Source organism: Melospiza melodia, chromosome 1 (assembly GCF_035770615.1).
Source record: "Melospiza melodia melodia isolate bMelMel2 chromosome 1, bMelMel2.pri, whole genome shotgun sequence".
NCBI classification, from domain to species: Eukaryota; Metazoa; Chordata; class Aves; order Passeriformes; family Passerellidae; genus Melospiza; species Melospiza melodia.
Window position 1 is genome coordinate 65,296,269 of NC_086194.1, and position 25,116 is coordinate 65,321,384.

Consider the following 25,116-nt stretch of genomic DNA (forward strand, 5'->3'; position numbering starts at 1 on the left):
GCTGGTTTGATGGTGCAACGTGGCTCCTGCAATCTGCCATCCAAAAGCGGGGCAGCTTACTTTTGTTTGCCAGGGAAACGGGCCGAGGTTTGTGTCTGGGGGTCTATGGCTGGGAGTGACCGGCTGGCTCCTGAAAAGCTACGATAGGCAGGATGGTTCCCAGACAAGAGGTGCCACCAGAGCCAAGTTGGGCTGGTTTGATAGTACCAAGTGGCTCCTGCAATCTGCCATCAAAAAGTTGGCAGGCGAGTTTTGTTTTCCAGGGAAAAGCGCCGTAGTTTTTGTTTGGGGGCCTGTGGCTCAGAGTGGCCGGGTGGCTTCTTAGAATCCACGATACGCAGGATGGTTCCTAGACCCAAGGTGGCACCAGTGCCAAGTCGGGCTGGTTTGACACAACCAAGTGGCTCCTGCAATCTGCCATCCAGAATCGGGGCAGCTTAATTTTGTTTGCCAGGGAAACGGTCCGAGGTTTGTGTCTGGGAGCCTATGGCTGGGAGTGACCGGCTGGCTCCTGAAATGCTACAATAGGCAGGATGGTTCCCAGACCCATAGTGGCACCAGTGCCAAGTTGGGCTGATTTGATAGTACCAAGTGGCTCCTGCAATCTGCCATCAAAATGCTGGCAGGCGAATTTTGTTTTCCAGGGAAAAGCGCCGTTGTTTGTGTTTGGGGGCCTGTGGCTGGGAGTGGCCGGCTGGCTCCTTAGAATCCACGATATGCAGGATTGTTCCCAGACCCAAGGTGGCACCAGTGCCAAGTCGGGCTGGTTTGATGGTGCAAAGTGGCTCCGGCAATCTGCCATCCAGACGCGGGGCAGCGGATTTTTGTTTCCAAGAGAAATGGTCCGTGGTTTGTTTTTGGGGGTTTATGGCTGGGCGTGGCCGGCTGGCTCCTTAAAAAGCTCGATATGCAGGATGGTTCCCTGACACAAGGTGGCACCAGTGCCACGTCGGGCGGTTTTCGTAGTACAAAGTGCGTCCTAAAATTTGCCATCCAGAAGAGGGGCAGGTGAGTTTTGTTTGCCAGAGAAAAGGGCCGTGGTTTGTTTTTGGGGGCATATGGCTGAGAGTGGCCGGCTGGCTCCTGAAAAGCTACGATAGGCAGGATGTTTACCAGACGCATGGTGGCACCAGTGCCAAGTTGGGCTGATTTGATAGTACCAAGTGGCTCCTGCAATCTGCCATCCAGAATCGGAGTAGCTTACTTTTGTTTTCCAGGGAAACGGGCCGAGGTTTGTGTCTGGGGGTCTATGGTTGGGAGTGGCCGGCTGGCTCCTTAGAAACCACGATACGCAGCATGGTTCCCAGACAAGAGGTGCCACCAGTGCCAAGTTGGGCTGGTTTGATACTACCAAGTGGCTGCTGCAATCTGCCATCCAGAAGCGGGGCAGCTTACTTTTGTTTGCCAGGGAAACGGACCGTTGTTTGTGTTTGGGGGCCTATGGCTGGGAATGCCCGGCTGGCTCCATAAAATCCACGATACGCAGGATGGTTCCCAGACCAGAGGTGGCACCAGTGCCTAGTCGGGCTGGTTTGACACAACCAAGTGGCTCCTGCAATCTGCCATCCAGAAGCGGGGCAGCTTACTTTTGTTTGCCAGGGAAACGGGCCGAGGTTTGTGTCTCGGGGCCTATGGCAGGGAGTGACCGGCTGGCTCCTGAAAAGCTACGATAGGCAGGATGGTGACCAGACCCATGGTGGCACCAGTGCCAAGTTGGGCTGGTTTGATAGTAACAAGTGGTTCCTGCAATCTGCCATCAAAATGTTGGCAGGCGAGTTTTGTTTTCCAGGGAAAAGCGCCGTTGTTTTTGTTTGGGGGCCTGTGGCTGGGAGTGGCCGGCTGGATGCTTAGAATCCACGATACGCAGGATGGTTCCCAGACCAGAGGTCGCACCAGTGCCAAGTCGGGCTGGTTTGATACTACCTAGTGGATCCTGCAATCTGCCATCCAGAAGCGGGACAGCTTACTTTTTTTTGTCAGGGAAACCGGCTGAGCTTTGTGTCACGGGGCCTATTGCTGGGAGTGACCGTCTAGATCCTGAAAAGCTACGATAGGCAGGATGGTGACCAGACCCATGGTGGCACCAGTGCCAAGTTGGGCTGGTTTGATAGTACCAAGTGGCTCCTGCAATCTGCCATCAAAAAGTTGGCAGGCGAGTTTGTTATCCAGGGAAAAGCGCCGTTGTTTGTGTTTGGGGGCCTGTGGCTGGGAGTGGCCGGCTGGCTCCTTAGAATCCACGATCGGGAGGATGGTTCCCAGACCTGAGGTGGCACCAGTGCCAAGTCGGGCTAGTTTGATGGTGCAAAGTGGCTCCTGCAATCTGCCATCCAGAAGCGGGGCAGCTTACTTTTGTTTGCCCGGGAAACGGGCCGAGGTTTGTGTCTGGGGGCCTATGCCTGGGAGTGACCGGCTGGCTCCTGAAAAGCTACGATAGGCAGGATGGTGACCAGACCCATGGTGGCACCAGTGCCAAGTTGGGCTGGTTTGATAGTACCAAGTGGCTCCTGCAATCTGCCATCAAGAAGTTGGCAGGCGAGTTTTGTTTTCCAGGGAAAAGCGCCGTTGTTTTTGTTTGGGGGCCTGTGGGTGGGAGTGGCCGGCTGGCTCCTTAGAATCCACGATACGCAGGATGGTTCCCAGACCAGAGGTGGCACCAGTGCCAAGTCGGGCTGGTTTGATAGTACCAAGTGCGTACTGCAATCTGCCATCCAGAAGCGGGGCAGCTTACTTTTGTTTGCCCGGGAAACGGGCCGAGGTTTGTGTCTGGGGGCCTATGGCTGGGAGTGACCGGCTGGCTCCTGAAAAGCTACGATAGGCAGGATGGTGACCAGACCCATGGTGGCACCACTGTCAAGTTGGGCTGGTTTGATAGTACCAAGTGGCTCCGGCAATCTGCCATCAAAATTTGGCAGGCGAGTTTTGTTTTCCAGTGAATAGCGACCTTGTTTGTGTTTGGGGGCCTATGGCAGGGAGTGACCGGCTGGCTAATTAGAATCCATGATACGCAGCCTGGTTCCCAAACCTGAGGTGGCACCAGTGCCAAGTCGGGCTAGTTTGATGGTGCAAAGTGGCTCCTGCAATCTGCCATCCAGAAGCGGGGCAGCTTACTTTTGTTTGCCAGGGAAACGGGCCGAGGTTTGTGTCTGGGGGCCTATGGCTGGGAGTGACCGGCTGGCTCCTGAAAAGCTACGATAGGCAGGATGGTGACCAGACCCATGGCGGCACCAGTGCCAAGTTGGGCTGGTTTGATAGTACCAAGTGGCTCCTGCAATCTGCCATCAAAAAGTTGGCAGGCGAGTTTTGTTTTCCAGGGAAAAGCGCCGTTGTTTTTGTTTGGGGGCCTGTGGCTGGGAGTGGCCGGCTGGCTGCTTAGAATCCACGATACGCAGGATGGTTCCCAGACCAGAGGTGGCACCAGTGCCAAGTCGGGCTGGTTTGATAGTACCAAGTGCGTACTGCAATCTGCCATCCAGAAGCGGGGCAGCTTACTTTTGTTTGCCAGGGAAACGGGCCGAGGTTTGTGTCTGGGGGCCTATGGCTGGGAGTGACCGGCTGGCTCCTGAAAAGCTACGATAGGCAGGATGGTGACCAGACCCATGGTGGCACCAGTGCCAAGTTGGGCTGGTTTGATAGTACCAAGTGGCTCCTGCAATCTGCCATCAAAAACTTGGCAGGCGAGTTTTGTTTTCCAGCGAATAGCGCCCTTGTTTGTGTTTGGGGGCCTATGGCAGGGAGTGACCGGCAGGCTAATTAGAATCCACGATACGCAGCATGGTTCCCAGACCTGAGGTGGCACGAGTGCCAAGTAGGGCTAGTTTGATGGTGCAAAGTGGCTCCTGCAATCTGCCATCCAGAAGCGGGGCAGCTTACTTTTGTTTGCCAGGGAAACGGGCCGAGGTTTGTGTCTGGGGGCCTATGGCTGGGAGTGACCGGCTGGCTCCTGAAAAGCTACGATAGGCAGGATGGTGACCAGACCCATGGTGGCACCAGTGCCAAGTTGGGCTGGTTTGATAGTACCAAGTGGCTCCTGCAATCTGCCATCAAAAAGTTGGCAGGCGAGTTTTGTTTTCCAGGGAAAAGCGCCGTTGTTTTTGTTTGGGGGCCTGTGGCTGGGAGTGGCCGGCTGGCTGCTTAGAATCCACGATACGCAGGATGTTTCCCAGACCAGAGGTGGCACCAGTGCCAAGTCGGGCTGGTTTGATACTACCAAGTGGATCCTGCAGTCTGCCATCCAGAAGCGGGACAGCTTACTTTTGTTTGCCAGGGAAACGGGCAGAGCTTTGTGTCTGGGGGCCTATGACTGGGAGTGACCGTCTAGGTCCTGAAAAGCTACGATAGGCAGGATGGTGACCAGACCCATGGTGGCACCAGTGCCAAGTTGGGCTGGTTTGATAGTACCAAGTGGCTCCTGCAATCTGCCATCAAAAAGTTGGCAGGCGAGTTTTGTTTTCCAGGGAAAAGCGCCGTTGTTTGTGTTTGGGGGCCTGTGGCTGGGAGTGGCCGGCTGGCTCCTTAGAATCCACGATACGCAGGATGGTTCCCAGACCCAAGGTGGCACCAGTGCCAAGTCGGGCTGGTTTGATAGTACCAAGTGCGTACTGCAATCTGCCATCCAGAAGCGGGGCAGCTTACTTTTGTTTGCCAGGGAAACGGGCCGAGGTTTGTGTCTGGGGGCCTATGGCTGGGAGTGACCGGCTGGCTCCTGAAAAGCTACGATAGGCAGGATGGTGACCAGACCCATGGTGGCACCAGTGCCAAGTTGGGCTGGTTTGATAGTACCAAGTGGCTCCGGCAATCTGCCATCAAAATGTTGGCAGGCGAGTTTTGTTTTCCAGCGAATAGCGCCGTTGTTTGTGTTTGGGGGCCTATGGCAGGGACTGACCGGCTGGCTAATTAGAATCCACGATACGCAGCATGGTTCCCAGACCTGAGGTGGCACCAGTGCCAAGTCGGGCTAGTTTGATGGTGCAAAGTGGCTCCTGCAATCTGCCATCCAGAAGCGGGGCAGCTTACTTTTGTGTGCCAGGGAAACGGGCCGAGGTTTGTGTCTGGGGGCCTGTGGCTGGGAGTGGCCGGCTGGCTCCTTAGAATCCACGATACGCAGGATGGTTCCCAGACCCAAGGTGGCACCAGTGCCAAGTCGGGCTGGTTTGATAGTACCAAGTGCGTACTGCAATCTGCCATCCAGAAGCGGGGCAGCTTACTTTTGTTTGCCAGGGAAACGGGCCGAGGTTTGTGTCTGGGGGCCTATGGCTGGGAGTGACCGGCTGGCTCCTGAAAAGCTACGATAGGCAGGATGGTGACCAGACCCATGGTGGCACCAGTGCCAAGTTGGGCTGGTTTGATAGTACCAAGTGGCTCCTGCAATCTGCCATCAAAAAGTTGGCAGGCGAGTTTTGTTTTCCAGGGAAAAGCGCCGTTGTTTGTGTTTGGGGGCCTGTGGCTGGGAGTGGCCGGCTGGCTGCTTAGAATCCACGATACGCAGGATGGTTCCCAGACCAGAGGTGGCACCAGTGCCAAGTCGGGCTGGTTTGATACTACCAAGTGGATCCTGCAATCTGCCATCCAGAAGCGGGACAGCTTACTTTTGTTTGCCAGGGAAACGGGCAGAGCTTTGTGTCTGGGGGCCTATGGCTGGGAGTGACCGTCTAGGTCCTGAAAAGCTACGATAGGCAGGATGGTGACCAGACCCATGGTGGCACCAGTGCCAAGTTGGGCTGGTTTGATAGTACCAAGTGGCTCCTGCAATCTGCCATCAAAATGTTGGCAGGCGAGTTTTGTTTTCCAGGGAAAAGCGCCGTTGTTTGTGTTTGGGGGCCTGTGGCTGGGAGTGGCCAGCTTCTAATTGGAATCCACGATACGCCGGATGGTTCCCAGACCTGAGGTGGCACCAGTGACAAGTCGGGCCAGTTTGATGGTGCAAAGTGGCTCCTGCAATCTGCCATCCAGAAGCGGGGCAGCTTACTTTTGTTTTCCAGGGAAAAGGGCCGAGGTTTTTCTCTGGGGGCCTATGGCTGGGAGTGACCGGCTGGCGCCTGAACAGCTACGATAGGCAGGATGGTTCCAAGACCCATGGTGGCACCAGTGCCATGTTGGGCTGATTTGATAGTACCAAGTGGCTCCTGCAATCTGCCATCAAAATGTTGGCAGGCGAGTTTTGTTTTCCAGGGAAAAGCGCCGTTGTTTGTGTTTGGGGGCCTGTGGCTGGGAGTGGCCAGCTTGCTAATTGGAATCCACGATACGCAGGATGGTTCCCAGACCAGAGGTGGCACCAGTGCCAAGTCGGGCTGGTTTGATAGTACCAAGTGCGTCCTGCAATCTGCCATCCACAAGCGGCGCCGCTTAGTTTTGTTTGCCACGGAAACGGGCCGAGGTTTGTGTGTGGGGGCCTATGGCTGGGAGTGACCGGCTAGGTCCTGAAAATCTACGATAGGCAGGATGGTGACCAGACCCATGGTGGCACCAGTGCCAAGTTGGGCTGGTTTGATAGTACCAAGTTGCTCCGGCAATCTGCCATCAAAATTTGGCAGGCGAGTTTTGTTTTCCAGGGAAAAGCGCCGCTGTTTGTGTTTGAGGGCCTGTGGCTGGGAGTGTCCGGCTGGCTCCTTAGAATCCACGATACGCAGGATGGTTCCCAGACCTGAGGTGGCACCAGTGCCAAGTCGGGCTAGTTTGATGGTGCAAAGTGGCTCCTGCAATCTGCCATCCAGAAGCGGGGCAGCTTACTTTTTTTTGCCAGGGAAACGGGCCGAGGTTTGTGTCTGGGGTCTATGGCTGGGAGTGACCGGCTGGCTCCTGAAAAGCTACGATAGGCAGGATGGTGACCAGACCCATGGTGGCACCAGTGCCAAGTTGGGCTGGTTTGATAGTACCAAGTGGCTCCGGCAATATGCCATCAAAAAGTTGGCAGGCGAGTTTTGTTTTCCAGGGAAAAGCGCCGATGTTTGTGTTTGGGGGCCTGTGGCTGGGAGTGGCCGGCTGGCTCCTTAGAATCCACAATACGCAGGATGGTTCCCAGACCTGAGGTAGCACCAGTGCCAAGTCGGGCTGGTTTGATAGTACCAAGTGCGTCCTGCAATCTGCCATCCAGAAGCGGGGCAGCTTACTTTTGTTTGCCAGGGAAACGGGCCGAGGTTTGTGTCTGGGGGCCTATGGCTGGGAGTGACCGGCTGGCTCCTGAAAAGCTACGATAGGCAGGATGGTGACCAGACCCATGGTGGCACCAGTGCCAAGTTGGGCTGGTTTGATAGTACCAAGTGGCTCCTGCAATCTGCCATCAAAATTTGGCAGGCGAGTTTTGTTTTCCAGGGAATAGCGCCGTTGTTTGCGTCTGCGGGCCTGTGGCTGGAGTGGCCGGCTGGCTCCTTTAAACACACGATACGCCGGATGGTTCCCAGACCCAAGTTGGCACCAGTGCCAAGTTGGGCTGGTTTGATAGTACCAAGTGGTTCCTGCAATCTGCAATCAAAATGTTGGCAGGCGAGTTTTGTTTTCCAGGGAAAAGCGCCGATGTTTTTTTTTGGGGGCCTGTGGCTGGGAGTGGCCGGCTGGCTCCTTAGAATCCAAGATACGCAGGATGGTCCCCAGACCAGAGGTGGCACCAGTACCAAGTCGGGCTGGTTTGATAATAACAAGTGGATCCTGAAATCTGCCATCCAGAATCGGGGCAGCTTACTTTTGTTTGCCAGGGAAACGGGCCGAGCTTTGTGTCTGGGGGCCTATGGCTGGGAGTGACCGGCTGGCACCTGAAAAGCTACGATAGGCAGGATGGTGACCAGACCCATGGTGTCAGCAGTGCCAAGTTGGGCTGGTTTGATAGTACCAAGTGGCTCCTGCAATCTGCCATCAAAATTTGGCAGGCGAGTTTTGTTTTCCAGGGAAAAGCGCCGTTGTTTGTGTTTGGGGGCCTGTGGCTGGGAGTGGCCGTCTTGCTAATTGGAATCCACGATACGCAGGAGGGTTCCCAGACCTGAGGTGGCACCAGTGACAAGTCGGGCCAGTTTGATGGTGCAAAGTGGCTCCTGCAATCTGCCATCCAGAAGCGGGGCAGCTTACTTTTGTTTGCCAGGGAAACGGGCCGAGGTTTGTGTCTGGGTTCCTATGGCTGGGAGTGACCGGCTGGCACCTGAAAAGCTACGATAGGCAGGATGGTGACCAGATCCATGGTGGCACCAGTGCCAAGTTGGGCTGATTTGATAGTACCAAGTGGCTCCTGCAATCTGCCATCAAAAATTTTGCAGGCGAGTTTTGTTTTCCAGGGAAAAGCGCCGTTGTTTGTATTTGGGGGCCTGTGGCTGGGAGTGGCCCGCTGGCTCCTTAGAATCCACGATACGCAGGATGGTTCCCAGACCCAAGGTGGCACCATTTCCAAGTTGGGCTGGTTTGATAGTACCAAGTGCGTACTGCAATCTGCCATCCAGAAGCGGGGCAGCTTACTTTTGTTTGCCAGGGAAACGGGCCGAGGTTTGTGTCTGGGGGCCTATGGCTGGGAGTGACCGGCTGGCTCCTGAAAAGCTACGATACGCAGGATGGTGACCAAACCCATGGTGGCACCAGTGCCAAGTTGGGCTGATTTGATAGTACCAAGTGGCTCCTGCAATCTGCCATCAAAAATTTGGCAGGCGAGTTTTGTTTTCCAGGGAAAAGTGCCGTTGTTTGTGTTTGGGGGCCTGTGGCTGGGAGTGGCCAGCTGGCTCCTTAGAATCCACGATACGCAGGATGGTTCCCAGACCCAAGGTGGCACCAGTGCCAAGTTGGGCTGGTTTGATAGTACCAAGTGTCTCCTGCAATCTGCCATCCAGAAGCAGGGCAGCTTACTTTTGTTTGCCAGAGAAATAGGCCTAGGTTTTTGTTTGGGGGCCTGTGGCTAGGAGTGGCCGGCTGGCTCCTAAGAATCCACGATACGCAGGATGTTTCCCAGACCCAAGGTGGCACCAGTGCCAAGTCGGGCTGGTTTGATAGTACCAAGTGGCTCCTGCAAACTCCATCAAAAAGTTGGCAGGCGTGTTTTGTTTTCCAGGGAACAGCGCCGTTGATTTTGTTTGGGGGCCTGTGGCTCAGAGTGGCCGGGTGGCTCCTTAGAATCCACGATACGCAGGATGGTTCCCAGACCCAAGGTGGCACCAGTGCCAAGTCGGGCTGGTTTGATTACACCAAGTGGCTCCTGCAATCTGCCATCCAGAAGTGAGGCAGCTAAGTTTTGTTTGCGAGAAAAAAGGGCCGTGGTTTTTGTTGGGGGCCTGTGGCTGGGAGTAGCCGGCTGGCTCCTTAAAATCCACGATAGGCAGGATGGTTCCCAGACCCAAGGTGGCACCAGTGCCAAGTCGGGCTGGTTTGATAGTACCAAGTGGCTCCTGCAATCTGCCATCCAGAAGCGGGGCAGCTGAGTTTTGTTTGCCAGAGAAAAAGGCTGTGGTTTGTGTTTGGGGGCCTGTGGCTGGCAGTGGCCGGCTGGCTCCTGAAAATCCACGATACGCAGCATGGTTCCCAGACCCAAGGTGGCACCAGTGCCAAGTGGGGCTCGTTTGACAGTGTCAAGTGCCTCCTGCAATCTCCCATCCAGAAGCGGGGCAGCTGAGTTTTTTTTGCCAGGGAAACGGACCTTTGTTTTTGATTGGGCTCTGTGGCCGAGAGTGGTCGGCTGTCTCCTGACAATCCACAATACGCAGGATGGTTCCCAGACCCAAGGTGGCACCAGTGCCAAGTCGGGCTGGTTTGATAGTACCAAGTGTCTCCTGCAATCTGCCATCCAGAAGCGGGGCAGCTGAGTTTTGTTTGCCAGAGAAAAGGGCCGTGGGTTGTGTTTGGGGGCATATGGCTGGGAGTGGCCACCTGGCTCCTTAAAATGCACGATACGCCGCATGGTAACCAGACGCAAGGTGGCACCAGTGCCAAGTCAGGCTGTTTTTGTAGTACCCAGTGGCTCCTGCAATTTGCCATCCAGAAGCGGGGCAGTTGAATTTTGTTTGCTAGAGAAAAGGGCTGTGGTTTGTGTTTGGGGGCCTATGGCTGAGAGTGGCCGGCTGGCCCCTGAAAATCAACGATAGGCAGGATGGTTCCCAGATCCAAGGTGGCACCAGTGCCAAGTAAGGCTGGTTGTATGGTTCAAAGTAACTCCTGCAATCTGCCATCCAGAAGCGGGACAGCTGAGTTTTTTTTGCCAGAGAAAAGGTCCATGGTTTCTTTTTGGGGCATACGGCTGGGAATTGCCGGCTGGCTCCTTAAAATGCTCGATACGCAGGATGGTTCCCAGAGCCAAGGTGGCACCACTGCCAAGTCGGGCTCTTTTTGTAGTACCAAGTGCGTCCTGCAATTTGCCATCCAGAAGAGGGGCAGTTGAGTTTTGTTTGCCAGAGAAAAGGGCCGTTGTTTGTGTTTGGGGGCCTGTGGCTGGGAGTGTTCGGCTGGTTCCTGAATATGTACGATACGCAGGATTGTTCCCAGATCCAAGGTGGCAGCAGTGCCATGTTGTGCTGGTGTGATAGTCCCAAGTGGCTCCTGCAATCTGCCATCCAGAAGTGGGGCAGCTGATTTTTGTTTGCCAGAGGAAAGGTCCGTGGTTTGTTTTTGGGGGCATATGGCTGAGAGTGGCCGGCTGGCCCCTGAAAATCCACGATACACAGGATGGTTCCCAGATCCAAGGTGGCACCTGTGCCAAGTCGGGCTGATTTGATAGTACTAAGTAGCTCCTGCAATCTGCCATGCAGAAGCGGGGCAGCTTACTTTTGTTTGCCAGGGAAACGGGCCGAGGTTTGTGTTTGGGGGCCTATGGCTGAGAGTGACCGGCTGGCTCCTGAAAAGCTACAATAGGCAGGATGGTGACCAGACCCATGGTGGCACCAGTGCCAAGTTGGGCTGGTTTGATAGTACCAAGTGGTTCCTGCAATCTGCCATCCAGAAGCAGGGCAGCTGAGTTTTGTTTGCCAGAGAAAAGGGCCTTGGTTTGTGTTTGGGGGCATATGGCTGGGTGTGGCCAGCTGGCTCCTTAAAATGCACGATATGCAACATGGCTCCCAGACCCAAGGTGGCACAAGTGCCAAGTTGGGCTGGTTTGATAGTACCAAGTGGCTCCTGCAATCTTCCATGATCACGTGGAGAAATACTTTCTGGTTTCAGCCTCATGCTCTTTCTTCTCTCCCTCAACTTCTCTATCACCTCTCATCTGGTTCACATGCGCTGTCTTCAAGGTCCACAGGCTACTTTTCACAGAATCTTCTGGCCTGATGAAGTAAGGATGATGAATAGAACAGAGCTGGGATCTATTTTCCAGTTTGGATAAAATGCATTCTGCACACAAATCCAAGGAGAACGGGCTGCCCCGATGCCCAGAAAATCTTTCACTCCTGCTAGTGTTCTACGTCAACCGCAACTTAGTCTGAAAGAAAAGCTTTTTCTCTGAGAGCATCTGAGAGGTTTGCATGAAGCACTGATATCTGACATATGCAATTTTGAATAGGAGAGGAAAAAGAAAATGGCAAGGAGTTTTTAATTTTAGTGGTTTCAATTTTAATTTCCGTGCACTTTTTCAAAACTTGTCAGCTCAAATGCCCATCAACATCTTTTAGTCATCTGTAAGTCAGTATTCATATAAAATGTGCTTCAAATCCAAAGAATTTCAAATTTGCACTCCAAGCTTCTATGCCTAGATTTATGATTTCCTACACATATTAGATGAAAGGAAGGCCTTTTTTACTGTGGGAGTGCTGGAACACTGGAACAGGTTGCCCAGAGAAGTTGTGGGTGTCCCATCCCTGAAAGTATTCAAGGTCACCCTGGACGGGGCTTGGAGCAGCAACAAAGGAGAAGCTTGATGGTAGAGAAACAAAGTTGGACTATAGAAGAAACTCGGATTGAAGTATAGGATCAAGTTTTCTCTCAGCTCTTGGGGTAAATTCAAAGTTGTACAAAATGACATTTATCTGTGCTATTCACTACTGTAACAGAAAGTTTCATGAAAACTGTACAGAAGATAGTAAATTTTAAAAGAGATAAGAATTACAGCATAAAATCCATGGGATAGGTTACAACATGAGACACTCTCTAAGAGAAAATCTCTGTGTTTCAGCACTTCATCGGGGTAAGATTTCATGAAGTGCCAAAGAAGGCGGCAAAATATCATTCGGGACATTATTTACTGGAATTCAGCCTGGCCATTAGTAGGAACTGCCTTTGAACATATCATGTAGATATACCACACACACTTTCCCTTCACTGAAAAATTACTGTTTACAACAAATAAGCAATTGACAATCAAAATTGATTGAAAGCATCTTAAACATGTCAAGTATTTCATTGTAGATGATCTGTGATCCAAATGCTTCTTCCACCTTCGAGAGGGACAGAAGAATTCTTCCATATCATGATGGTTTAAAATTGTATCAACCAATGTTTTCTGCTGAAAAGATATCATCTATTTTTTTCTATTTTTGGAAGAAAATATTCCTAGACATACAACAGGTGAGAACTAAGTAATTTTAAAGAAACAAATGAAATGAAAATATTCTGTAAATAGAATGAAATGAAAAGCTGTGTTTTAAATAGGAGCTAAATATTAAACAGAACTTTTGTACCAGGCATTTGAATTACTGCACCAGCTCTTTTGCCCATCAAGAGAGGCATTTAGCATTTCAGTCTTTTCCAAGGTGTTCATGATCTGCTATGCTGATCTCTGTGTGTGCCTAGGTGTGTGTGGAGGGGGGGGCATATGAAGGGGAGTGTGTATGTTTGCTTTACAATTGTTGTGGCAGATTCATGCCTCAGCTCCACATTTTGTTTTAAAAAGGTCACACCGAGTGGATATGAAGTTTACTATCAACAAGAGATCGATTCCCAAATCATCCATTTGACTCTCCCTTATAAATCATGTGCTTTGTTGCATATTTTATCAAATATACTTTCAAGCCAGATGGAGGAAGGAGGATGTGGGAATCCCTCCACCATCTTGCAACTTTTATGTAAGTAGGTTTTCAAGAAAATCATCATTTCTCTTTTAAATATGTCTGGAACAGGCATGATGGTAGTGTCAACCTGTTGGAGTTTTTGTTGCTGGAAGAAGTTGTACAAAAGGATTGGTTTTTACATTGACCAGTTACTGAATCAAGCGCAGGAATACATTGGAAATTTAGCTGGGGGTTCCTTTTCCCAGCAGACTACTTCTAGAACGAGCTTGTACACTGAAGCTGACTCTTTTGCTCTCTTTTTGTTTCTTTCCTATTTTCTTGGCTTCTTTGCCACTATCTAGACAATTTTGGAACTTTGTTCCCAACTAAAATGGTTTCAATAGTCTGATTGTGATCATACATTTTTACAAGGAATTTTTAAAATCTTTCCTCGAGTCCAGAAAGTCAAGGACTTAGATCTTTTTCTTCCCTTATCAATATTGCCATGAAATTGATAAATAAAGACCAACTCTTTATTTTTGTTTTTAACCCACGTAGATAATTCCCATCCATTAATCCATTTTGTGGACCAATAGCTGCCATTCTGATGGAAGCTGTCACTTCTTAACAATAGGCATTCTGTGACTATGTTGACAGCACTTTGGGTGAAGATCCTAACTGGTCTTAGATATACATAGGGAGAAATTTGCTCAGCCAGTGTCAGTCTTAAGCATGCGTATCAGAAGATCTTTCTAGAGCTGGGAATTTTCCCATGAAAGGGATTCAGTTAGGGAAGAGACACTTGTGCCAGAGTTTTACATTCTTCTTGAACACTGCTTAAGGAACTTAGATGCCATGTCCATTTGGATCTCTGTCTGCACAGAACTTTGTCATGCCAGTGCTTTGAAATGCATCTTGAAGAGAATTCACTAGCACAGAATGAAAGAGAGTGGAAGGGGTTGGTGGGGCTAACCAGGCCCAACCCCCCTGCCTAAACCAGGATACCTAGAGCCTCTTGCCCAGGATTCTATCTGGGTGTACTTTTAATGTCTTCAAAGATCCAGGCTCCACAATCTTTCTGGGCAGTCTGTGCCGTGGTTCAGTCACCCTGACAGTAAAGAAACATTTACTGATGTTCAAAGGCAATCTCCTGTATTTCAGTGTGTGCCCACTGCCTCTTGTCTTTTCCCTCAGCATCACTGAAAAGACACTGATTCCCTCCCCTTTGCACTATTGCTTCCATATGTATGTGTGATGCCATGTAGAGGTATGTCAAAAACCTCCCTGAAGCCCAGGCAGATAATATTCCCTTCATCTACCAGTCAAGTTGATTCATCAGAGGAGTTTAAAGTGATGTTCAGCATGAAATTCCCCTGAAAAATCATGCTAACTACATTATTTGGTCATCTGTCATGTGCCTGGCAAGGATTTCCAGGAAGAGCTGCTTCATCAACTTCCTGGGGATAAAAAAGAGGCTGGCTGGTTTGTACTATGGCGAGTCCTCTTAATTGCCTTTTTTGAAGATGGGTGTCATTTGCTAACATCCACTCTTTAGCCTCTCTTGTCGTCTACATCTTAGCAAAACGCTTTTCCACTATGTCTGGCTAGGAAAAACTGTGCCAGCACAGAAAACATCTCCCATCGTGTTCTAGAAGTTGCACGGATGTCTGCCAAGTGTTTGGCAGGAAGAAAAGAAAAGTTGTCCAAAACAGCTTCCAATCGAATGTTCCTGTGATTGGAAAAGTCAGGAGAGTGCAAAGGTACTGTTTTCTATCAGTTGGCAAGGTGCGCACACAATCCCAGTGTTGTACAGCTTGCTTCTTCACCTTCCCGAAGCTGCCGCTCTCGCCGGCTGCCGGAGCCCAAGAAGCGGCTTCTTCGCGCAAAGACGATTGTGCCGCTCACAGTGCTCTCCTTAGCGCGGCTTCTGCCGAAAGACGCCCGGCAGCGGCTCTTACCTCCGGAGAGCATCCTACCTTCGTCTTTCGCGTCTTTTGTAGTCTACATCTTAGCAAAACGCTTTTCCACTATGTCTGGCTAGGAAAACCCGAGCCAGCACAGAAAACATCTCCCATCGTTTTCTAGAAGTTGCACGGATGTCTGCCAAGTGTTTGGCAGGAAGAAAAGAAAAGTTGTCCAAAACAGCTTCCAATCGAATGTTCCTGTGATTGGAAAAGTCAGGAGAGTGCAAAGGTACTGTTTTCTATCAGTTGGCAAGGTGCGCACACAATCCCAGTGTTGTACAGCTTGCTTCTTCACCTTCCCGAAGCTGCCGCTCTCGCCGGCTGCCGGAGCCCAAGAAGCGGCTTCTTCGCGCAAAGACGATTGTGCCGCTCACAGTGCTCTCCTTAGCGCGGCTTCTGCCGAAAGACGCCCGGCAGCGGCTCTTACCTCCGGAGAGCATCCTACCTTCGTCTTTCGCGTCTTTTGTAGTCTACATCTTAGCAAAACGCTTTTCCACTATGTCTGGCTTCTTCACCTTCCCGAAGCTGCCACTCTCAGGAGGTAAGAGCCGCTGCCGGGCGTCTTTCGGCAGAAGCTGCGCTAAGGAGAGCACTGTGAGCGGCACAATCGTCTTTGCGCGAAGAAGCCGCTTCTTGGGCTCCGGCAGCCGGCGAGAGCGGCAGCTTCGGGAAGGTGAAGAAGCAAGCTGTACAACACTGGGATTGTGTGCGCACCTTGCCAATTGATAGAAAACAGTACCTTTGCACTCTCCTGACTTTTCCAATCACAGGAACATTCGATTGGAAGCTGTTTTGGACAACTTTTCTTTTCTTCCTGCCAAACACTTGGCAGACATCCGTGCAACTTCTAGAACACGATGGGAGATGTTTTCTGTGCTGGCACAGTTTTTCCTAGCCAGACATAGTGGAAAAGCGTTTTGCTAAGATGTAGACTACAAAAGACGCGAAAGACGAAGGTAGGATGCTCTCCGGAGGTAAGAGCCGCTGCCGGGCGTCTTTCGGCAGAAGCCGCGCTAAGGAGAGCCCTGTGAGCGGCACAATCGTCTTTGCGCGAAGAAGCCGCTTCTTGGGCTCCGGCAGCCGGCGAGAGCGGCAGCTTCGGGAAGGTGAAGAAGCAAGCTGTACAACACTGGGATTGTGTGCGCACCTTGCCAACTGATAGAAAACAGTACCTTTGCACTCTCCTGACTTTTCCAATCACAGGAACATTCGATTGGAAGCTGTTTTGGACAACTTTTCTTTTCTTCCTGCCAAACACTTGGCAGACATCCGTGCAACTTCTAGAACACGATGGGAGATGTTTTCTGTGCTGGCACAGTTTTTCCTAGCCAGACATAGTGGAAAAGCGTTTTGCTAAGATGTAGACTACAAAAGACGCGAAAGACGAAGGTAGGATGCTCTCCGGAGGTAAGAGCCGCTGCCGGGCGTCTTTCGGCGGAAGCCGCGCTAAGGAGAGCACTGTGAGCGGCACAATCGTCTTTGCGCGAAGAAGCCGCTTCTTGGGCTCCGGCAGCCGGCGAGAGCGGCAGCTTCGGGAAGGTGAAGAAGCAAGCTGTACAACACTGGGATTGTGTGCGCACCTTGCCAACTGATAGAAAACAGTACCTTTGCACTCTCCTGACTTTTCCAATCACAGGAACATTCGATTGGAAGCTGTTTTGGACAACTTTTCTTTTCTTCCTGCCAAACACTTGGCAGACATCCGTGCAACTTCTAGAACACGATGGGAGATGTTTTCTGTGCTGGCACAGTTTTTCCTAGCCAGACATAGTGGAAAAGCGTTTTGCTAAGATGTAGACTACAAAAGACGCGAAAGACGAAGGTAGGATGCTCTCCGGAGGTAAGAGCCGCTGCCGGGCGTCTTTCGGCAGAAGCCGCGCTAAGGAGAGCACTGTGAGCGGCACAATCGTCTTTGCGCGAAGAAGCCGCTTCTTGGGCTCCGGCAGCCGGCGAGAGCGGCAGCTTCGGGAAGGTGAAGAAGCAAGCTGTACAACACTGGGATTGTGTGCGCACCTTGCCAACTGATAGAAAACAGTACCTTTGCACTCTCCTGACTTTTCCAATCACAGGAACATTCGATTGGAAGCTGTTTTGGACAACTTTTCTTTTCTTCCTGCCAAACACTTGGCAGACATCCGTGCAACTTCTAGAACACGATGGGAGATGTTTTCTGTGCTGGCACAGTTTTTCCTAGCCAGACATAGTGGAAAAGCGTTTTGCTAAGATGTAGACTACAAAAGACGCGAAAGACGAAGGTAGGATGCTCTCCGGAGGTAAGAGCCGCTGCCGGGCGTCTTTCGGCAGAAGCCGCGCTAAGGAGAGCCCTGTGAGCGGCACAATCGTCTTTGCGCGAAGAAGCCGCTTCTTGGGCTCCGGCAGCCGGCGAGAGCGGCAGCTTCGGGAAGGTGAAGAAGCAAGCTGTACAACACTGGGATTGTGTGCGCACCTTGCCAACTGATAGAAAACAGTACCTTTGCACTCTCCTGACTTTTCCAATCACAGGAACATTCGATTGGAAGCTGTTTTGGACAACTTTTCTTTTCTTCCTGCCAAACACTTGGCAGACATCCGTGCAACTTCTAGAACACGATGGGAGATGTTTTCTGTGCTGGCACAGTTTTTCCTAGCCAGACATAGTGGAAAAGCGTTTTGCTAAGATGTAGACTACAAAAGACGCGAAAGACGAAGGTAGGATGCTCTCCGGAGGTAAGAGCCGCTGCCGGGCGTCTTTCGGCAGAAGCCGCGCTAAGGAGAGCCCTGTGAGCGGCACAATCGTCTTTGCGCGAAGAAGCCGCTTCTTGGGCTCCGGCAGCCGGCGAGAGCGGCAGCTTCGGGAAGGTGAAGAAGCAAGCTGTACAACACTGGGATTGTGTGCGCACCTTGCCAACTGATAGAAAACAGTATCTTTGCACTCTCCTGACTTTTCCAATCACAGGAACATTCGATTGGAAGCTGTTTTGGACAACTTTTCTTTTCTTCCTGCCAAACACTTGGCAGACATCCGTGCAACTTCTAGAACACGATGGGAGATGTTTTCTGTGCTGGCACAGTTTTTCCTAGCCAGACATAGTGGAAAAGCGTTTTGCTAAGATGTAGACTACAAAAGACGCGAAAGACGAAGGTAGGATGCTCTCCGGAGGTAAGAGCCGCTGCCGGGCGTCTTTCGGCAGAAGCCGCGCTAAGGTGAGCCCTGTGAGCGGCACAATCGTCTTTGCGCGAAGAAGCCGCTTCTTGGGCTCCGGCAGCCGGCGAGAGCGGCAGCTTCGGGAAGGTGAAGAAGCAAGCTGTACAACACTGGGATTGTGTGCGCACCTTGCCAACTGATAGAAAACAGTACCTTTGCACTCTCCTGACTTTTCCAATCACAGGAACATTCGATTGGAAGCTGTTTTGGACAACTTTTCTTTTCTTCCTGCCAAACACTTGGCAGACATCCGTGCAACTTCTAGAACACGATGGGAGATGTTTTCTGTGCTGGCACAGTTTTTCCTAGCCAGACATAGTGGAAAAGCTTTTTGCCGAGGTGTAGATGAGAAGAGGAGCTAAAGACGAAGGTAGGATGCTCTCCGGAGGTAAGAGCCGCTGCCGGGCGTCTTTCGGCAGAAGCCGCGCTAAGGAGAGCCCTGTGAGCGGCACAATCGTCTTTGCGCGAAGAAGCCGCTTCTTGGGCTCCGGCAGCCGGCGAGAGCGGCAGCTTCGGGAAGGTGAAGAAGCAAGCTGTACAACACTGGGATTGTGTGCGCACCTTGCCAACTGATAGAAAACAGTACCTTTGCACTCTCCTGACTTTTCCAATCACAGGAACATTCGATTGGAAGCTGTTTTGGACAACTTTTCTTTTCTTCCTGCCAAACACTTGGCAGACATCCGTGCAACTTCTAGAACACGATGGGAGATGTTTTCTGTGCTGGCACAGTTTTTCCTAGCCAGACATAGTGGAAAAGCATTTTGCTAAGATGTAGACGACAAGAGAGGCTAAAGAGTGGATGTTAGCAAATGACACCCATCTTCAAAAAAGGCAATTAAGAGGACTCGCCATAGTACAAACCAGCCAGCCTCTTTTTTATCCCCAGGAAGTTGATGAAGCAGCTCTTCCTGGAAATCCTTGCCAGGCACATGACAGATGACCAAATAATGTAGTTAGCATGATTTTTCAGGGGAATTTCATGCTGAACATCACTTTAAACTCCTCTGATGAATCAACTTGACTGGTAGATGAAGGGAATATTATCTGCCTGGGCTTCAGGGAGGTTTTTGACATACCTCTACATGGCATCACACATACATATGGAAGCAATAGTGCAAAGGGGAGGGAATCAGTGTCTTTTCAGTGATGCTGAGGGAAAAGACAAGAGGCAGTGGGCACACACTGAAATACAGGAGATTGCCTTTGAACATCAGTAAATGTTTCTTTACTGTCAGGGTGACTGAACCACGGCACAGACTGCCCAGAAAGATTGTGGAGCCTGGATCTTTGAAGACATTAAAAGTACACCCAGATAGAATCCTGGGCAAGAGGCTCTAGGTATCCTGGTTTAGGCAGGGGGGTTGGGCCTGGTTAGCCCCACCAACCCCTTCCACTCTCTTTCATTCTGTGCTAGTGAATTCTCTTCAAGATGCATTTCAAAGCACTGGCATGACAAAGTTCTGTGCAGACAGAGATCCAAATGGACATGGCATCTAAGTTCCTTAAGCAGTGTTCAAGAAGAATGTAAAACTCTGGCACAAGTGTCTCTTCCCTAACTGAATCCCTTTCATGGGAAAATTCCCAGCTCTAGAAAGATCTTCTGATACGCATGCTTAAGACTGACACTGGCTGAGCAAATTTCTCCCTATGTATATCTAAGACCAGTTAGGATCTTCACCCAAAGTGCTGTCAACATAGTCACAGAATGCCTATTGTTAAGAAGTGACAGCTTCCATCAGAATGGCAGCTATTGGTCCACAAAATGGATTAATGGATGGGAATTATCTACGTGGGTTAAAAACAAAAATAAAGAGTTGGTCTTTATTTATCAATTTCATGGCAATATTGATAAGGGAAGAAAAAGATCTAAGTCCTTGACTTTCTGGACTCGAGGAAAGATTTTAAAAATTCCTTGTAAAAATGTATGATCACAATCAGACTATTGAAACCATTTTAGTTGGGAACAAAGTTCCAAAATTGTCTAGATAGTGGCAAAGAAGCCAAGAAAATAGGAAAGAAACAAAAAGAGAGCAAAAGAGTCAGCTTCAGTGTACAAGCTCGTTCTAGAAGTAGTCTGCTGGGAAAAGGAACCCCCAGCTAAATTTCCAATGTATTCCTGCGCTTGATTCAGTAACTGGTCAATGTAAAAACCAATCCTTTTGTACAACTTCTTCCAGCAACAAAAACTCCAACAGGTTGACACTACCATCATGCCTGTTCCAGACATATTTAAAAGAGAAATGATGATTTTCTTGAAAACCTACTTACATAAAAGTTGCAAGATGGTGGAGGGATTCCCACATCCTCCTTCCTCCATCTGGCTTGAAAGTATATTTGATAAAATATGCAACAAAGCACATGATTTATAAGGGAGAGTCAAATGGATGATTTGGGAATCGATCTCTTGTTGATAGTAAACTTCATATCCACTCGGTGTGACCTTTTTAAAACAAAATGTGGAGCTGAGGCATGAATCTGCCACAACAATTGTAAAGCAAACATACACACTCCCCTTCATATGCCCCCCCCTCCACACACACCTAGGCACACACAGAGATCAGCATAGCAGATCATGAACACCTTGGAAAAGACTGAAATGCTAAATGCCTCTCTTGATGGGCAAAAGAGCTGGTGCAGTAATTCAAATGCCTGGTACAAAAATTCTGTTTAATATTTAGCTCCTATTTAAAACACAGCTTTTCATTTCATTCTATTTACAGAATATTTTCATTTCATTTGTTTCTTTAAAATTACTTAGTTCTCACCTGTTGTATGTCTAGGAATATTTTCTTCCAAAAATAGAAAAAAATAGATGATATCTTTTCAGCAGAAAACATTGGTTGATACAATTTTAAACCATCATGATATGGAAGAATTCTTCTGTCCCTCTCGAAGGTGGAAGAAGCATTTGGATCACAGATCATCTACAATGAAATACTTGACATGTTTAAGATGCTTTCAATCAATTTTGATTGTCAATTGCTTATTTGTTGTAAACAGTAATTTTTCAGTGAAGGGAAAGTGTGTGTGGTATATCTACATGATATGTTCAAAGGCAGTTCCTACTAATGGCCAGGCTGAATTCCAGTAAATAATGTCCCGAATGATATTTTGCCGCCTTCTTTGGCACTTCATGAAATCTTACCCCGATGAAGTGCTGAAACACAGAGATTTTCTCTTAGAGAGTGTCTCATGTTGTAACCTATCCCATGGATTTTATGCTGTAATTCTTATCTCTTTTAAAATTTACTATCTTCTGTACAGTTTTCATGAAACTTTCTGTTACAGTAGTGAATAGCACAGATAAATGTCATTTTGTACAACTTTGAATTTACCCCAAGAGCTGAGAGAAAACTTGATCCTATACTTCAATCCGAGTTTCTTCTATAGTCCAACTTTGTTTCTCTACCATCAAGCTTCTCCTTTGTTGCTGCTCCAAGCCCCGTCCAGGGTGACCTTGAATACTTTCAGGGATGGGACACCCACAACTTCTCTGGGCAACCTGTTCCAGTGTTCCAGCACTCCCACAGTAAAAAAGGCCTTCCTTTCATCTAATATGTGTAGGAAATCATAAATCTAGGCATAGAAGCTTGGAGTGCAAATTTGAAATTCTTTGGATTTGAAGCACATTTTATATGAATACTGACTTACAGATGACTAAAAGATGTTGATGGGCATTTGAGCTGACAAGTTTTGAAAAAGTGCACGGAAATTAAAATTGAAACCACTAAAATTAAAAACTCCTTGCCATTTTCTTTTTCCTCTCCTATTCAAAATTGCATATGTCAGATATCAGTGCTTCATGCAAACCTCTCAGATGCTCTCAGAGAAAAAGCTTTTCTTTCAGACTAAGTTGCGGTTGACATAGAACACTAGCAGGAGTGAAAGATTTTCTGGGCATCGGGGCAGCCCGTTCTCCTTGGATTTGTGTGCAGAATGCATTTTATCCAAACTGGAAAATAGATCCCAGCTCTGTTCTATTCATCATCCTTACTTCATCAGGCCAGAAGATTCTGTGAAAAGTAGCCTGTGGACCTTGAAGACAGCGCATGTGAACCAGATGAGAGGTGATAGAGAAGTTGAGGGAGAGAAGAAAGAGCATGAGGCTGAAACCAGAAAGTATTTCTCCACGTGATCATGGAAGATTGCAGGAGCCACTTGGTACTATCAAACCAGCCCAACTTGGCACTTGTGCCACCTTGGGTCTGGGAGCCATGTTGCATATCGTGCATTTTAAGGAGCCAGCTGGCCACACCCAGCCATATGCCCCCAAACACAAACCAAGGCCCTTTTCTCTGGCAAACAAAACTCAGCTGCCCTGCTTCTGGATGGCAGATTGCAGGAACCACTTGGTACTATCAAACCAGCCCAACTTGGCACTGGTGCCACCATGGGTCTGGTCACCATCCTGCCTATCGTAGCTTTTCAGGAGCCAGCCGGTCACTCTCAGCCATAGGCCCCCAAACACAAACCTCGGCCCGTTTCCCTGGCAAACAAAAGTAAGCTGCCCCGCTTCTGGATGGCAGATTGCAGGAGCTACTTAGTACTATCAAATCAGCCCGACTTGGCACAGGTGCCACCTTGGATCTGGGAACCATCCTGTGTATCGTGGATTTTCAGGGGCCAGCCGGCCACTCTCAGCCATATGCCCCCAAAAACAAACCACGGACCTTTTCTCTGGCAAACAAAAATCAGCTGCCCCACTTCTGGATGGCAGATTGCAGGAGCCACTTGGGACTATCACACCAGCACAACATGGCACTGCTGCCACCTTGGATCTGGGAACAATCCTGCGTATCGTACATATTCAGGAACCAGCCGAACACTCCCAGCCACAGGCCCCCAAACACAAACAACGGCCCTTTCCTCTGGCAAACAAAACTCAACTGCCCCTCTTCTGGATGGCAAATTGCAGGACGCACTTGGTACTACAAAAAGAGCCCGACTTGGCAGTGGTGCCACCTTGGCTCTGGGAACCATCCTGCGTATCGAGCATTTTAAGGAGCCAGCCGGCAATTCCCAGCCGTATGCCCCAAAAAGAAACCATGGACCTTTTCTCTGGCAAAAAAAACTCAGCTGTCCCGCTTCTGGATGGCAGATTGCAGGAGTTACTTTGAACCATACAACCAGCCTTACTTGGCACTGGTGCCACCTTGGATCTGGGAACCATCCTGCCTATCGTTGATTTTCAGGGGCCAGCCGGCCACTCTCAGCCATAGGCCCCCAAACACAAACCACAGCCCTTTTCTCTAGCAAACAAAATTCAACTGCCCCGCTTCTGGATGGCAAATTGCAGGAGCCACTGGGTACTACAAAAACAGCCTGACTTGGCACTGGTGCCACCTTGCGCCTGGTTACCATGCGGCGTATCGTGCATTTTAAGGAGCCAGGTGGCCACTCCCAGCCATATGCCCCCAAACACAACCCACGGCCCTTTTCTCTGGCAAACAAAACTCAGCTGCCCCGCTTCTGGATGGCAGATTGCAGGAGACACTTGGTACTATCAAACCAGCCCGACTTGGCACTGGTGCCACCTTGGGTCTGGGAACCATCCTGCGTATTGTGGATTGTCAGGAGACAGCCGACCACTCTCGGCCACAGAGCCCAATCAAAAACAAAGGTCCGTTTCCCTGGCAAAAAAAACTCAGCTGCCCCGCTTCTGGATGGGAGATTGCAGGAGGCACTTGACACTGTCAAACGAGCCCCACTTGGCACTGGTGCCACCTTGGGTCTGGGAACCATGCTGCGTATCGTGGATTTTCAGGAGCCAGCCGGCCACTGCCAGCCACAGGCCCCCAAACACAAACCACAGCCTTTTTCTCTGGCAAACAAAACTCAGCTGCCCCGCTTCTGGATGGCAGATTGCAGGAGCCACTTGGTACTATCAAACCAGCCCGACTTGGCACTGGTGCCACCTTGGGTCTGGGAACCATCCTGCCTATCGTGGATTTTAAGGAGCCAGCCGGCTACTCCCAGCCACAGGCCCCCAACAAAAACCACGGCCCGTTTTTCTCGCAAACAAAACTTAGCTGCCTCACTTCTGGATGGCAGATTGCAGGAGCCACTTGGTGTAATCAAACCAGCCCGACTTGGCACTGGTGCCACCTTGGGTCTGGGAACCATCCTGCGTATCGTGGATTCTAAGGAGCCACCCGGCCACTCTGAGCCACAGGCCCCCAAACAAAATCAACGGCGCTGTTCCCTGGAAAACAAAACACGCCTGCCAACTTTTTGATGGAGTTTGCAGGAGCCACTTGGTACTATCAAACCAGCCCGACTTGGCACTGGTGCCACCTTGGGTCTGGGAAACATCCTGCGTATCGTGGATTCTTAGGAGCCAGCCGGCCACTCCTAGCCACAGGCCCCCAAACAAAAACCTAGGCCTATTTCTCTGGCAAACAAAAGTAAGCTGCCCTGCTTCTGGATGGCAGATTGCAGGAGACACTTGGTACTATCAAACCAGCCCAACTTGGCACTGGTGCCACCTTGGGTCTGGGAACCATCCTGCGTATCGTGGATTCTAAGGAGCCAGCTGGCCACTCCCAGCCACAGGCCCCCAAACACAAACAACGGCGCTTTTCCCTGGAAAACAAAACTCGCCTGCCAACTTTTTGATGGCAGATTACAGGAGCCACTTGGTACTATCAAATCAGCCCAACTTGGCACTGGTGCCACCATGGATATGGTCACCATCCTGCCTATCGTAGCTTTTCAGGAGCCAGCCGGTCACTCCCAGCCATAGGCCCCCAGACAAAAACCTCGGCCCGTTTCCCTGGCAAACAAAAGTAAGCTGCCCCGCTTCTGGATGGCAGATTGCAGTACGCACTTGGTACTATCAAACCAGCCCAACTTGGAAATGGTGCCACCTTGGGTCTGGGAACCATCCTGCGTATCGTGGATTTTAAGGAGCCAGCGGGCCACTCCCAGCCACAGGCCCCCAAATACAAACAATGGCGCTTTTCCCTGGAAAACAAAACTCGCCTGCCAAATTTTTGATGGCAGATTGCAGGAGCCACTTGGTACTATCAAATCAGCCCAACTTGGCACTGGTGCCACCATGGATCTGGTCACCATCGTGCCTATCGTA